Source organism: Pan paniscus, chromosome 16 (genome assembly GCF_029289425.2).
Source record: "Pan paniscus chromosome 16, NHGRI_mPanPan1-v2.0_pri, whole genome shotgun sequence".
Lineage (NCBI taxonomy): Eukaryota > Metazoa > Chordata > Mammalia > Primates > Hominidae > Pan > Pan paniscus.
In genome coordinates, this window is record NC_073265.2 from 34,472,127 (window position 1) to 34,485,570 (window position 13,444).

A 13,444-nucleotide genomic window follows, 5' to 3' on the forward strand; every position below is an offset into this window, starting at 1 on the left:
TAAATTAGAAACAGGACACAAAAGCAAAGGACAGAGCTGATGTGGTAGCATGCCCCTGTAATCCCAGTGCATCAGGAGGCTGAAGTGGGAGGATATGGAGGATGGCTTGAGCCTGGGAGTTTAAGGCTGCAGTGAGCTATGGTTCCACCGCTGCACTCCGGCCTGAGCAACAGAACAAGATCCTATCTCAAATAAATAAATAAATAAATAACAATAAAAAAGTAAACAGAGGGCAGGAAAGAAAATGGAATCCCTAATACCAGGACAGAGCACTTGTAGCTCCTTAGGATTTGCCATATTCTCTCTCACTTTGCTTTCTGTGGCTAGATAAATCATATTTAGTTGATCTTTCAGTGAGGTGTCTAGAAATGCTTTACTGAAAAAGCAGGCTCTTTAGCACCTGATCATGGAATTGGCCAAGACCAGTGCTGCAGTGCTGCGGGCTATTTATAACTTCCGTCCTCTGTTTCCAGACCCTTCATTCAGTGTCATCTCTCGGAAAGGAGCCTGCTATGGGAGACAAAGCTAGAGAAAAAAAATCTTACTTTTCACAGGCAAATGTCAAAAAGCACAGAATTCCATGAGAAATGAAAAGCATTTCAAAAAAATAAACTATAATTGGATATATAAGACATTAATATAAAAATAAATAATAGGGTCCCTTGGAAAACATTTGTTATCACCATCCCTTTAAACCTACTGTTTTAACTGCCCCCAGTAATTCAGATGGCCTGGTATTCAAGTCCACCTCTATCCAAAATTGTGAAGTTGAAGAAATGTGTCTTTCTTTTTTTTTTTTTTTTTGACAGGGTCTCGCTCTGTTGCCCAGGCTGGAGCATAGTGGCACGATCACAGCTCACTGCAGCCTTGACCTCCTGGGCTCAAACAATCCTTCCACCTCAGCCTCTGTAGTAGCTGGGACCACAGGTGTGTGCCACTATGTCCAGGTAATTTTTCATTTTTTGTAGAGACAGGGTCTCACTATGTTGCCCAGCCTACACAGTTGAGTCTCGAACTCCTGGACTCAAGTGATTCTCTTGCCTTGGCCTCCCAAAGTGCTAGAAGGATTACAGGTATGACCCACTGCAGGGGACAGAAATGTGTCTAAATGCTACCCGTCACACTCTAATCCATGCTTCTTTCTTTCCTTCACAAGCTCCTCCCTGAAGGATCCTCCCCTCTGGTGAGAGGGCACAAAGGCTCAATACCTAGCTAATACAAGAACAGAGAAGGAAAGGGTTAGTAGGAAACAGAAGTATAAGGAATGCTTTACTCTGCCTGGAGGGGAAGGAAGGGGATTTGGGCAGAGGTGACCTCTGAGATGGCCTCTGAGAAGATAATAGTAGTTTGAGTTTAGGACAAATTGACTCTGAGATATCAGTGGATCCTCCAGGCAGAAATAACCTTCAGGTTTTTGCAGACAGGAGTGTGGGTGAGAGGTTAGGATTGGAGAGAGGGACTGGGTGTCCTCTCCATGAAGTGGGAAGTGTGTGATGGGCTGTCATCTTCACTGAAGCCTGAGTGCATGACAAGCAAAGCAGAGGGTCCCTATTATGACATGCCCCCCAGGCAGCTCCTGCAGCTTCATGCAGCCAATGCAGTTGGGGTTAGTGGGGAGATCTTAAGGTCCATTGTGCTCTAAGAATCTAAATGATTTGAAGAGGTAACCTTCTCCACACCCCTAGATAACAGCTATTTTTTACCTGGCTCCAAGGCCAGATGGAACTGAACAAGGAAGGGGCAGGCAGACCTCCAAGTAACTCCTTCATTCTTTGATTTCTTCAACCATCCTCTTGGAAGCAGGACAATTTCCAAGTCTATTCTCTTCCTTAGCTGATAACAAGATAATTTATCCTCTTAGCTCAATGAAAAGAAACTTGGAATTTTCAGTTCGTTGGTTCTCTCCTTTTCCTCTAAATATAATTCCTCCATTTTAAATAAAATTACTGGATTTTCTCCAAAGGTCACTGAATGACAGTATAGCACTGCATTAACATGGGCTAACCTAAACTTAGAGATAAAGAAGGGGTCACCCATGTGGGACAATCTCAGGGGTACTAGGAAGGTCCTGAAGTTCAAAGCTATCTATCTAGCTCCTTTCCTTAGGTTACAGCATTATTCCTTCTGTTTTATTATTTATTATCCAACAAGTATTTATTAATAGTTGCTATGCCTGCTTTGAAGCAGCCTAGGAAGGACTATACACTTGAGCTGTTGGTGATGAGTTTTTTAGTTGGTTGGTTTGTTGTTTTTAGAAACTTTTTTTTTTTTTTTAGACACAAAGTCTCACTTTGTTGTTGTTGTTGTTGTTTGCTTTTTGAGATGAAGTGTTGCTCTGTCACCCAGGCTGGAGTGCAGTAGTGTGATCTCGGCTCACTGCAATCTCCGCCTCCCAGGTTCAAGCAATCCTCCTGCCTCAGCCTCCTAAGTAGCTGGGATTACAAGCACCTGCCACCATGCCTGGCTAATTTTTGTATTTTTAGTAGAGATGGGGGTTTCACCATATTGGTCAGGCTGGTCTCTGTTGGGGAAACCAGCCCACACCATCCAGTGGGTACCCCGAGTCCAGCAGAAGCAAAGGAGTTAGAAAGAGACAGAATAAGCATTTAAAAGGTGGGTCCAGGGAACTGGAGCATCGGAGGCTTGCTCACGGCCCAGAGCTCTCGGGCTTCACCCAATTTATTGGTTTACAAGCCCTTTGTTCTTAGGGCAGATGGGAGGGGGAGGAAGGGATGAGGAAAAGGATTAATCAGTGAAGGAGAACTCATGAGTCATTCGATAAGATGTACAGCAGTGGTGGTTTCTGTGAATGTCCTTGAACAAAGGTGTGTGTCTAAACTACTTAAGATCTTGAACTTATCGGGACTGAAACAGGTGGTAGCAGGTTTCAGGAGGAGCCAAGATGTTTGATTATACTCCACTGCTTCAAGGGAGTGTTACCTCCCTGAGCAACCCGTGGAATGCCGCTGAGCGGTTATACTCTCAGGGCATAAAGACATGAAGGCAATAAGGAGACTTTTCTCCTCAGAGGCCACCCATGGCTTCCCATGTGTGTCTCACACAGGGGAGACCAACTCAACTGGCACCCCACTAACTCTCTTTCTCACATGTCCCCCTTTTTTGTCTTTATTAATTTTTTTTGACTAATAACCGCCATTGCTATCATGGCTCATTTACGGTGTCTGACTTCTCTCCCAAGGTGCTGTCCGCATCTGTAAACTAAAAACAAACAGCATAAACAGACACAAACCAAAATAAAATTTGCAATTGTTGATCCACCTATGGTTTTAATCCACTTTAAAGGACTGGTATTAGAAAGGCCATCAGTGGCTCCAGCAAGAATATCAGCTCCAGGCAACATGGTGAGATGAGCCTGAGATGCCTCAAAAACTTGTTTTTTCAATTTAATTTAATATTAAATTATCTTCTTTTCCTTGTGGGTGACATCTAATCATCACCCAATGGTGTTCAGTGGTATTATAAGAGTTAGGAGTAATACAAAAATCAGAAGTATTTCAATCACGTTGCATATGAATTCTATGCTCCAAGCTCATAATCTGATCTCCCATCCAAATTACTGTTTGATGGAGATCATTAATTTGATTTGCCAGTTTTTGATCTATTTGGCTTTGGGAATTCCAAAGCTTAGAAGAATTTTTCTGCCAACTATCCACAAAGCCCGCAGTTTGAATAGAAGAGTACAAAGCAACACCAGCAGGAGCAGCAGTAGCTGTGACAGCTATAAGGCCCATGATCACAGCTATTAAAGTAAGTATGAATCTCTTTGATCTATTAAGTATTCCTTTTAGTACTTCAGTGGTAATACATATGGAGGTAGAGGCCTCCCAGGGTCTACTGAGGGAAACAGGTATCCAAACTCCTTCTTGGGCCCTAACCAGTAAAATGCTATTATCTTTATTAAAGGTAGAATTAATGCAGGTAAAAAGATGACAGTTGAGGCAATGATATGGTTTGAGAGTCAGGTAGGATATTAATTTTTCCTACTGCCAACATAAAAGGAGGTCTAACACAACTCTGCAATGGGACCAACTGATTAGAGGTCATGGCTACAACAAATCGAAGTTTTTTACTATGGGTCTCTGTTTTATATTCTCCTTTCCAAATCCAAATTGGGGTTTGAGCCATCATTAATTTCTACAATTCTAGATGTTCTGGACTTATAATTGGATCAATCATTTTTGGGCTTGGAGGAGCCATACCGTTTTCCTCCCACTTAATAGGGTAATTTGTTTCAATTATTCTATATAATTTTGGTGCATTATCTTGGTAGTTATTTGCAAAAGAAGTCTCTCTACAATCTTTGCACTGTCCAGTACAATTTACTGCAAAGTGTCCCCTAGGGGCCCAATAGATGATTCCATAGGAATTATTCTGCAGTACAGCATCACTGTTTGCAATACAATCTTCCCAGGTTAGCACCTTTAGCTTTCCAGACCATTTAGTGGCCTGCCTAGGGCAGGGCTTCTTATTAGGTTTAAATTTATTAATCTGGCGACGTGTCATAACATAGCCATGCTCAAGGTATTTAATAGTGTCCAAAGATTGAAATGTTCTTCCACTGATTGCATGAATAGAGGCTTTTGATCCATTATGTGCAGGGACATAAACCATCCAAATTTGTTTATCATAATTTAAACATCCTGCTGCTGGCCCCAGGCAGATGGGAAGAAAGCGATAACCAATGGAAACATTCATTAACATTCCTTCCTCCTCTGGATAAGTAGGACCTCGGTTATCTGTTGGTCCAGGCATCCAGACACTATCATTAATATAAACCTCCTCCGGGGGTCTAACCATGTAACAGACCTAATCAGTGGGGGAATGGAATGTAGGCCCAATAAATGTAATTTTGATCTGCCTCAGCTACGGGGAGACTCACCGCCAAGGAGATTACTGCCATCATAGCTATCATTAGATTACTGGTGGTCAGCAGCTTGTTCTGAGACCTCAGGTTCTCGTCTGCAATGTGAGCTAGTCTCTTCATCTGCCCACAGGTCAGTGGACTTGTTTGGCGAGTTTTACTGGTTTCCATCTGCTCAACAGAGATGTTCATCTGAGCCATCTGATGAACCAGGGGTGCAGGGACATTCCGAGGTCTTTTCCTCTTCCTTGGATTCTGGCTCATGGCACAGCTTAAGATGTCTTGTGGGTACCCAGACAGGAAGCTGATTCTCTCCTGGTGAGATACAAGCAAAACCCTCGACCCCATGTAATGATTTTGCCCTTTTCCCAAGTTTGGTTCTGACGTCCTTCCACTACACATGTTTTCCTTCATGAGGATTTATTTTTTGCCCTGTCAAATGCTGCTCTGCTGCCGTTGTAACCTGATCTCTAGACAAATTCAAAAAATTTAAAGTGATAAGAGCCAATTATAGCTGCATATGGAGAGTAGAGTGTTCTCTGGTTCCCCCCTCTGTCTTTTGTTTTTGTAATTGAGATTTTAAGGTTCGATTAGCCTGTTCAACAATGTCTTGGCCTTGAGAATTACAGGGTATTCCACTACTGTGCTCAATGTGCCACTGTTGAAGAAACACTTGTGAAGATTTACTACAGTAGCCTGGGCCACTGTCTGTTTTAATCTTTTGTGGGATGTCCATGGCAGCAAAACAAAAAAGTAAATGTCTTTTAATATGAGCAGCTGCCTCACCTGTTTGGCAAGCTGCCCATACAAAATGAGAAAAGGTATCTATAGTAACATGGACGTATGAAAGTTTCCTGAAGGAAGGTACATGGGTTACGTCCATTTGCCACAACATATTGGGGGTTAATCCCCACGGATTAACACCAGTCCCTTCACGTGGCAGTTGTAGTACCTGGCACTGAGGGCAATGTTGCACAATGTCCTTTGCCTGTCTCCAAGTAATCTGATATTTTTGTTTAAGTCCTGCTGCTAACATGTGTTAGGGAGTGAAAATCTTGGGCATTAGTAAGCACAGTGGAAACTAGCAAATCAGCTTGATAGCCCTCACAAGTGGCCCTGGGAGATTAATGTGTCCTCAAATGTGCGTAATATAGAAAGGAAAACAGCGATCATGCACTGCCTTTTGTAAAGAAGAAAACAGCTGATAGAGTTGTTCATCCACAAGATATTTAGTGAGCAGTTTCTATGTATTGAGTGGCTTGAACAACATAAGCTGAATCAGAGACAATATTTACAGGTTGCTTAAAGTCTTCTAACACAGCTATAACTGCCTGTAATTCAGTCCTCTGTGCTGATTGAAAGTCAGTTTGAATAATTCTGTTTTTAGGTCCAACATAAGCTGCTTTTCCATTGCTAGAGCCATCTGTAAACACAGTCACTGCTCCTTCCAATGGAGTACTATGGGTACTTTTTGGAAGGACCCATGTTGTTAGCTTTAAAAACTGAAAAATTTTGTTCTTTGGATAATGATTGTCAAGAACTTCAATGAAGCCAGCTAAATTTATTTGCCAATTGACTGAATTAACAAAGGCTTGCTGAATCTGATTTTTATTCATTGAAACTATAATCTTATCTGGATCTGAGCCACAAAGTTTAACAACTCTAAGGCGAGCTTGTCCAATCAAGATTACGATCTGGTCCAAGTATACTGTGAGTGTTCTAACAGCATTGTGAGGCAGAAAAGAACATTCAACTAAGTCCTCACTCTGAACTATAACCCCTGTAGGAGAATGGAGAGTAGGGAACACAATGAACTGTAATGGTAAACTTGAGTCTATTCTATTAACCTGGGCCTGTTGTATTTTTTCTTCAATCATTTGTAATTCTTTGGCAGCCTCAGGAGTCAGTTCTTGTTTACTATTGAGAGCAGGGTCTCCTCTTAAAATAGAGAACAGATTAGACATAGCATAGGTAGGGATTCCCAAAGTAGGTCGAATCCAACTGATATCCCCTAATAATTTTTGAAAATCCTTTAAAGTTTTCAGAGAGTCTTTTCGAATTTGAACCTTTTGGGGTTTAATTGCCCTTTCCTGAACCTGCATTCCCAAATATTGGAAAGGAGTGACCGTTTGAATTTTATCTGGTGCTATGAACAATCCAGCACTGGCTACCACCTCCTGTAAATATGAATAACACTGGATAAGTTGGTCTTGATTTTCGGCTGCACACAATATGTCATCCATATAATGAATGATATACGAATCGGGAAACTGATCTCTCACAGGTTGAGTAGCCTTCCCCACAAAAGTTTGACAAATAGTAGGACTATTCAACATACCCTGCAGCAGGACTTTCCAATGATATCTGGCTGCTGGTTCCCTGTTGTTTGTTCATAGCAGGAATAGTAAAAGCAAATTTCTCAAAATTAGACTCTGCTAGAGGAATATTACAAAAGCAATACTTCAAATCTATAATTATTAATGGCCAGTCTCTAGGAATCATGGTGAAGGATGGAAGCCCTGGCTGCAGGGCCCCCATTGGCTGGATGACTGCACTGACCACTTGTAAGTCGGTTAGCATGTGGCATCTGCCGCATTTTTTTCTTTATCACAAACACTGGCTAATTCCATGGAGAAAATGTGGGCTCAATGTTTCCTTTGTTGAATTGCTCTCTGACTAATTCCTGTAAGGCCCCCAATTTTTCCTGAGAAAGCAGCCACTGCTTGACCCAAACAGGATTTTGGGTCTTCCATTTTAAGGGAATAGGATTTGGAGGCTCAACAGTGACTGCCCCTAAAAATGGTAACCTAATCCTGTTCAGTCATTTTTTACAGTAACCTGTATGTGTTCAGTAATGCCCATCTCCTGTTTTCCTAGGCCTTTTCCAGGAACATAGCCCATGTTTGACATTATTTTTTGACTGGCTTGACCATACCAGGGAGAAGGGATTGAAATTTCTCTGCCCCATTTGTGAAGCAGATCTCTCCCCCATAAGCTAACAGGAATGGATGTAATTAGAGGTTGTATTGTGCCTTCCTGTTCTTCTGGACCAAGACATGGTAAGATAAAAGTACTTTGGAAAACTTCTGAAGCAGTTCTGACCCCAACAAGACCCACTGGAGCCTTTTGTTTGGGCCAGTTTTTTGGCCATTGATAAAGAGCTATGATCGACACATCTGCTCCTGTGTCGACCAGACCCTCAAATTGTTTTCCTTGAATAGTGACCATACAAATAGGACTATTGTCAGAGACTTGATTTACCCAATAGGCAGCCTTGCCTGCTGAATTCGTGCTTCCAAATCCTCCTGTTCTTTTTTCTGAGCTTTCTCCTAACTTAACATATGGTAAAAGCAACATTTGAGCTATTCTGTCACCTGGATTAGCACTCCAGGGAACAGTGGAGGAGATAACAATTTGAATTTCTCCCTGGCAATCAGAGTCCACTACTCCAGTATGTACTTGAATTCCCTTTAAGTTTAAGCTGGACCTTTCCAGTATAAGTCCCACTGTGACATTTGGCAATGGGCCATAAACTCCCATTGAGACCTTCCTAGGAGGCTCCTCAGAAAGGATGGATACAGCTTCAGTACAGCATAAATCTACTGCCCTGCTTTTAGCTGTGGAGGGGGACAATTGCTGTACATTTGTACAGGGATAGGCTGGGCCAGGAACACTCTGTTTGGAGTCAGGGATGTCCCATCCTGAATTGGGAATGCCCCATTTTGAATCGGGGCCCGGGGCTGGCCCCTCTGTCTGCTTCCTGGCAAGGGCTGTCCTCTGTTATCAAACTTTGAATGACATTGATTAGACCAGTGTTTTCCTTTTTTACATCTAGGACAGGTCCCTGGTTCCCTGCTTTTTCCTCCTGAGTTTTGCCTTTTTTGGCTCTTTGTACATTCTCTTTTTGTATGTCCTATCTGTCCACAATTATATCAAGATCCAGGGAACACTCGTGTGTTTTTTGTTACCCTTAGTCCAGCCATTGCCTGAGCAAGGAGGATGGCCTTATATAAGTGATCCCTAATGCCATTGCAGGCTTTAATGTATTCACTTAAAGTTTTTTCCTCATTTAGATCTGCCTTTCCCTTAATAGGTCTAATTGCTGCCTGACATTCTGTATTAGCATTTTCATAAGCAAGCAGTTGAACTTTCCTGGCATGAGAATCCAAAATAGCCTTTGAGCTGTGTCTTGCAAATGGGAGATAAAATCTGGATGAGGCTCCCTTGGACCCTGTCGAACTGAGTTAAAAGAAGGATAAGTAGTACCAGGGTCATGAATTTTTTCCCAGGCTCTTAGGCATATACTTCTGAGCTGATCAACAGCCTCATCACCCATTACCATCCATTGATTTATAGTACCTCATGCCTGTCCGATTCCAAGCAATTGATCAGATGTGATATTAATGGGAGGTTGAGCTTAAGCATTTCTGCATGCCTGATTTGTTGCTTCATCTGTACACCAGGCTTTAAATTGCAGAAATTGAGAGGGGGACAGGGTGGATTGGGCTAATGACTCCCAATCCATAGGTATTAAACACCTGTTATAAGCCACAGATTGTAACAAGGAATGAACATAAGGAGAATTTGGCCCATATTATCCTATTGCTTTCTTTAAGTCTTTTAATATTTTAAAAGGAAATGGCTCCTAGCATGCTTGGGCATGTTCTCTGGGCTCCTCAGCTGATGAAATAATTACCAGAAACTGCCAAGCATCCAAATCCCCGATTTCTCATGCCTGGCGAATGGATGCCTGGATTGTCCCTGTGCCATAATTTGTATTTGGGCCAGCTTGCAGCATTCCTTTACTATAATTAACAGGCAGACAAGCCTGGATCATTCCCTCACTGTAATTGGCTGTTGGGCCAGCCTGAAGCTTCCCTTTGCCACAGTTAATGGTGGGGTGTGCAACAATGGGAGCGGCAAGCCGCATCTCAGGCTCTCATTTCAAAAATTCATAAGGCTGAGGTGGGGGTGGCCATTCCGGACCTTCCCCTAAAGTCACAGTAGGTGGCACTATTTCTGCAGTAGGTGGAACTGTTTCTTTCATAAGTTTTTGGAGGTTAGCATATATAGCTTCCCGTTTCTTCCCCTTTTTTAAACTAGACTGTGATGGTTCACTTTGCTGATCATCAGAATCCTGATTACGAAACTTTTCTATGTCATCCTGAAACTCCTTCTCCTTAGCGTGGAAGGGCTCTAGTGCTGTTTTAATTGCTGACCACACAGACCAAGCAGAGAAAGGAATATCGTGGCCCTCTTGTTGTGCTCGTTTTAAATCTGATCCAACATTGTCCCAATCTTTTACATTCATGGTTCCATATTCCAGGAACCAAGGAGAATACTTTTCTATGAGATGGAACAAAGGTGTGAGATTTTGGGTACTCACAATTACCCCCCACCGCGGCGCAATAACTGCCGCACCAGGCTTAAGTAATTAACAAACTTACTTTCAGCCTGACCCATATTTTCCCGAGGTTACCCTGGAATTCTCCAAGTGCCCTACTTACCCATAGAGCCTGAAGTAAAAACGTACTCAGGCATCCTTCATCAGTCGTCCTCCACTTTCCATACTCTGGCGTTTCTTCACTGGATTATTTGTAGAGATTATGGGGAGCCCCATGTTGGGCGCCAGATGTTGGGGAAACCAGCCCCACATCACCCAGCGGGTACCCTGAGTCTAGAGGAAACAAAGGAGTTAGAAAGAGACAGAATAAGCGTTTAAAAGGCGGGTCCAGGGGACTGGAGCACCGGAGGCTTGCTCACAGCCCAGAGCTCTCGGGCTCTGCCCCAATTTATTGGTTTACAAGCTCTTTGTTCTTAGGGCAGATGGGAGGGGGAGGAAGGGATGAGGAAAAGGATTAATCAGTGAAGGAGAACTCATGAGTCATTCGATAACATGTATAGCGTGGCAGTTTCTGTGAATTTCCTTGAACAAAGGTGTGTGTCTAAACTACTTAAGATCTTGAACTTATCGGGACTGAAATGGGTTGGAGCAGGTTTCAGGAGAAGCCAAGATGTTTGATTATACTCCACTGCTTCAAGGGAGTGTTATCTCCCTGAGCAACCTGTGGAATGCCACTGAGCGGTTATGCTCTTCGGGCATAAAGACATGAAGGCAATAAGGAGACTTTTCTCCTCAGAGGCCGCCCATGGCTTCCAGTGGGTGTCTCACACAGGGGAGACCAACTCAACTGGAACCCCAGAAACTCTCTTTCTCACAGGTCTCGAACTCTTGACCTCAGGTGATCCACCTTCCTTGGCCTCCCAAAGTGTTGGGATTACAGGTGTGAGCCACCGCGCCCAGCTAAAACAGGTATTTTAATACATCCCTTATACATTAAATTATGTTAAAGAAGGTAGAGGAAGTAATGAGCTTGATGGAGATATAAATGAAAGACATAAAAAGAGATTTGAAATAGAACTCTGGGCTGGGCGTGGTGGCTCATGCCTATAATTCTAGCACTTTGGGAGGCTGAGGTGGGTGGATTGTCTCAGCTCAGGAGTCCGAGTCCAGCCTGGGCAACATAGTGAAACCCCATCTCTAGAAATACAAAAAATTAGCTGGGCGTGGCAGCGTGTGCCTGTAATCCCAGCTACTTGGGAGGCTGAGACGAGAGAATCACTTGAATCCGGGGGCAAAGGTTGCAGTGAGCCAAGATCAAGCCATTACACTCTAGCCTGGCCGACAAAGTGAGACTCCACCTCAAAAAAAAAAAGAAAGAAAAAAAGAAATAGAACCTCTGAATATGAAAAATACAACATCTGAAATGAAAAGTACACTGGATAGGATTAATAGCAGCTTAGACATCGTAGAAGAAAAGATTAGTGAACTTGAAGACATAGCAATAGAAACTATCAAACTGAAAGATACAGAGAAAAAAAGACTGGAAGAAAAAGCAAGAACACCATATTAGAGATTCATGAAATATCATTAAGTGGCCTGGTGTACATTTAATTTGAGACCCAGAAGGAAGAGATAAAAGGGGAAGATAGAACTCCTAGGGTCAAGCAATCCTCCCACCTCAGCCTCCCAAGTAGCTGAGAATATAGATGTGCACCATGACACTGGGATTTGACTTGTTTTTAAGCTCACTGATTCTCTTCTTAGTTAAACTGAGTCTGCCAATAAGCCTGTCAGAGCCATTCTTCATATCTGTTACCATGTTTTTTTATTTTTAGCACTTTCATTTGGTCCTTTCTTATAGTTTTCTTCTCTCCTGACAGTCTTTTTTTTTTTTTTTTTTTTTTTTTTTTTTTTTTTTGAGATGGAGTCTCACTGTGTTGCCCAGGCTGGAGTGCAGTGGCACAATCCCGACTCACTGCAACCTCCACCTCCCAGGTTCAAGTGATTCTCCTGCCTCAGCCTCTTAAGTAGCTGAGGCTATAGGTATGTGCCACCATGCCTGGCTAATTTTTGTGTAGTTTTAGTAGAGGTGAGCTTTCACCATGTTGGCCAGGCTGATCTCAAAACTCCTGACCTCTAGTGATCTGCCTGCCTCGGCCTCCTAAAGTATTGGGATTACAGGTATGAGCCATGTCGCCCAGTCAGTCCTTATCTCTTTATGCACGTTTTCCTCCTTTTCCACTACAGCCTTTAACATGTTAATCTTAATTATTTTAAATTCTCCATATAATAAGTGGATTATTTTAAAGGTCTTCATCCTCATTGTCTTCACATCAAATAGGCTGAGGAGGAGAAGGAAGGGGAGGGGTTGGTCTTGCTATCTGAGGAGCGGCAGAGGCAGAAGAAAATCTGCATGTAAGCAGACCCACACAATTCAAATCCGTGCTGTTCAAGGGTCAACTGTAGTTGGAAGCTATGATGATGGTTTTAGTGTATACTTTTAGTAGAATGATGTAGTTAATTTTGTATAATTAACTGCATTTGTGAGTCTTTAAACTTAAAAATGATAAGGAAAACTATCTCCTTAGTTTTAAAGTTGCTTTAACAGGCAGGGCAAGGTGGCTTACACCTGCAATCCCAGCACTTTGGGAGGCCAAGGTGGGTGTTCAGGAGTTCAAGACCAGCCTTGAGGTCAGGAGTTCAAGATCAGCCTGGCCAATATGGCGAAACCCCATCTCTACTAAAAATACAAAAATTAGCTGGGTGTGGTGGTGGGTGCCTATAATCCCAGCTACTGGGAGGCTGAGGCAGGAGAATCGCTTGAACCTGGGAGGTGGAGGTTGCAGTGAGCCAAGGCTGTGCCACTGCATTCCAGCCTGGATGAGAGAGCGAGATGCCATCTCAAAATAAATAAATAAAAATAAATAAATAAAGTTGCTTTAACAGTTTATAAAAATAAAAATCACCTACTTTTTCAGTTAAAAATAAATAAATCTTCCCATGTAACAGTCATAACGTATGGATTATATCCGATTCCGGTTGGTCATTGCATTCTCTCTTGATAGTGTGGTTTTTGTTTGTTTTTCCTTTTTTGTCGTAAGTATTTTGGTTGTAGGCCAGACATCTTGTGTAGAACAGTAGAGACTGGGATAAATTGCTTTTATGCCAGAAAATGGGCATATGCTTTTGTGTTAGTCCGTTCTTACATTGCTATGGAG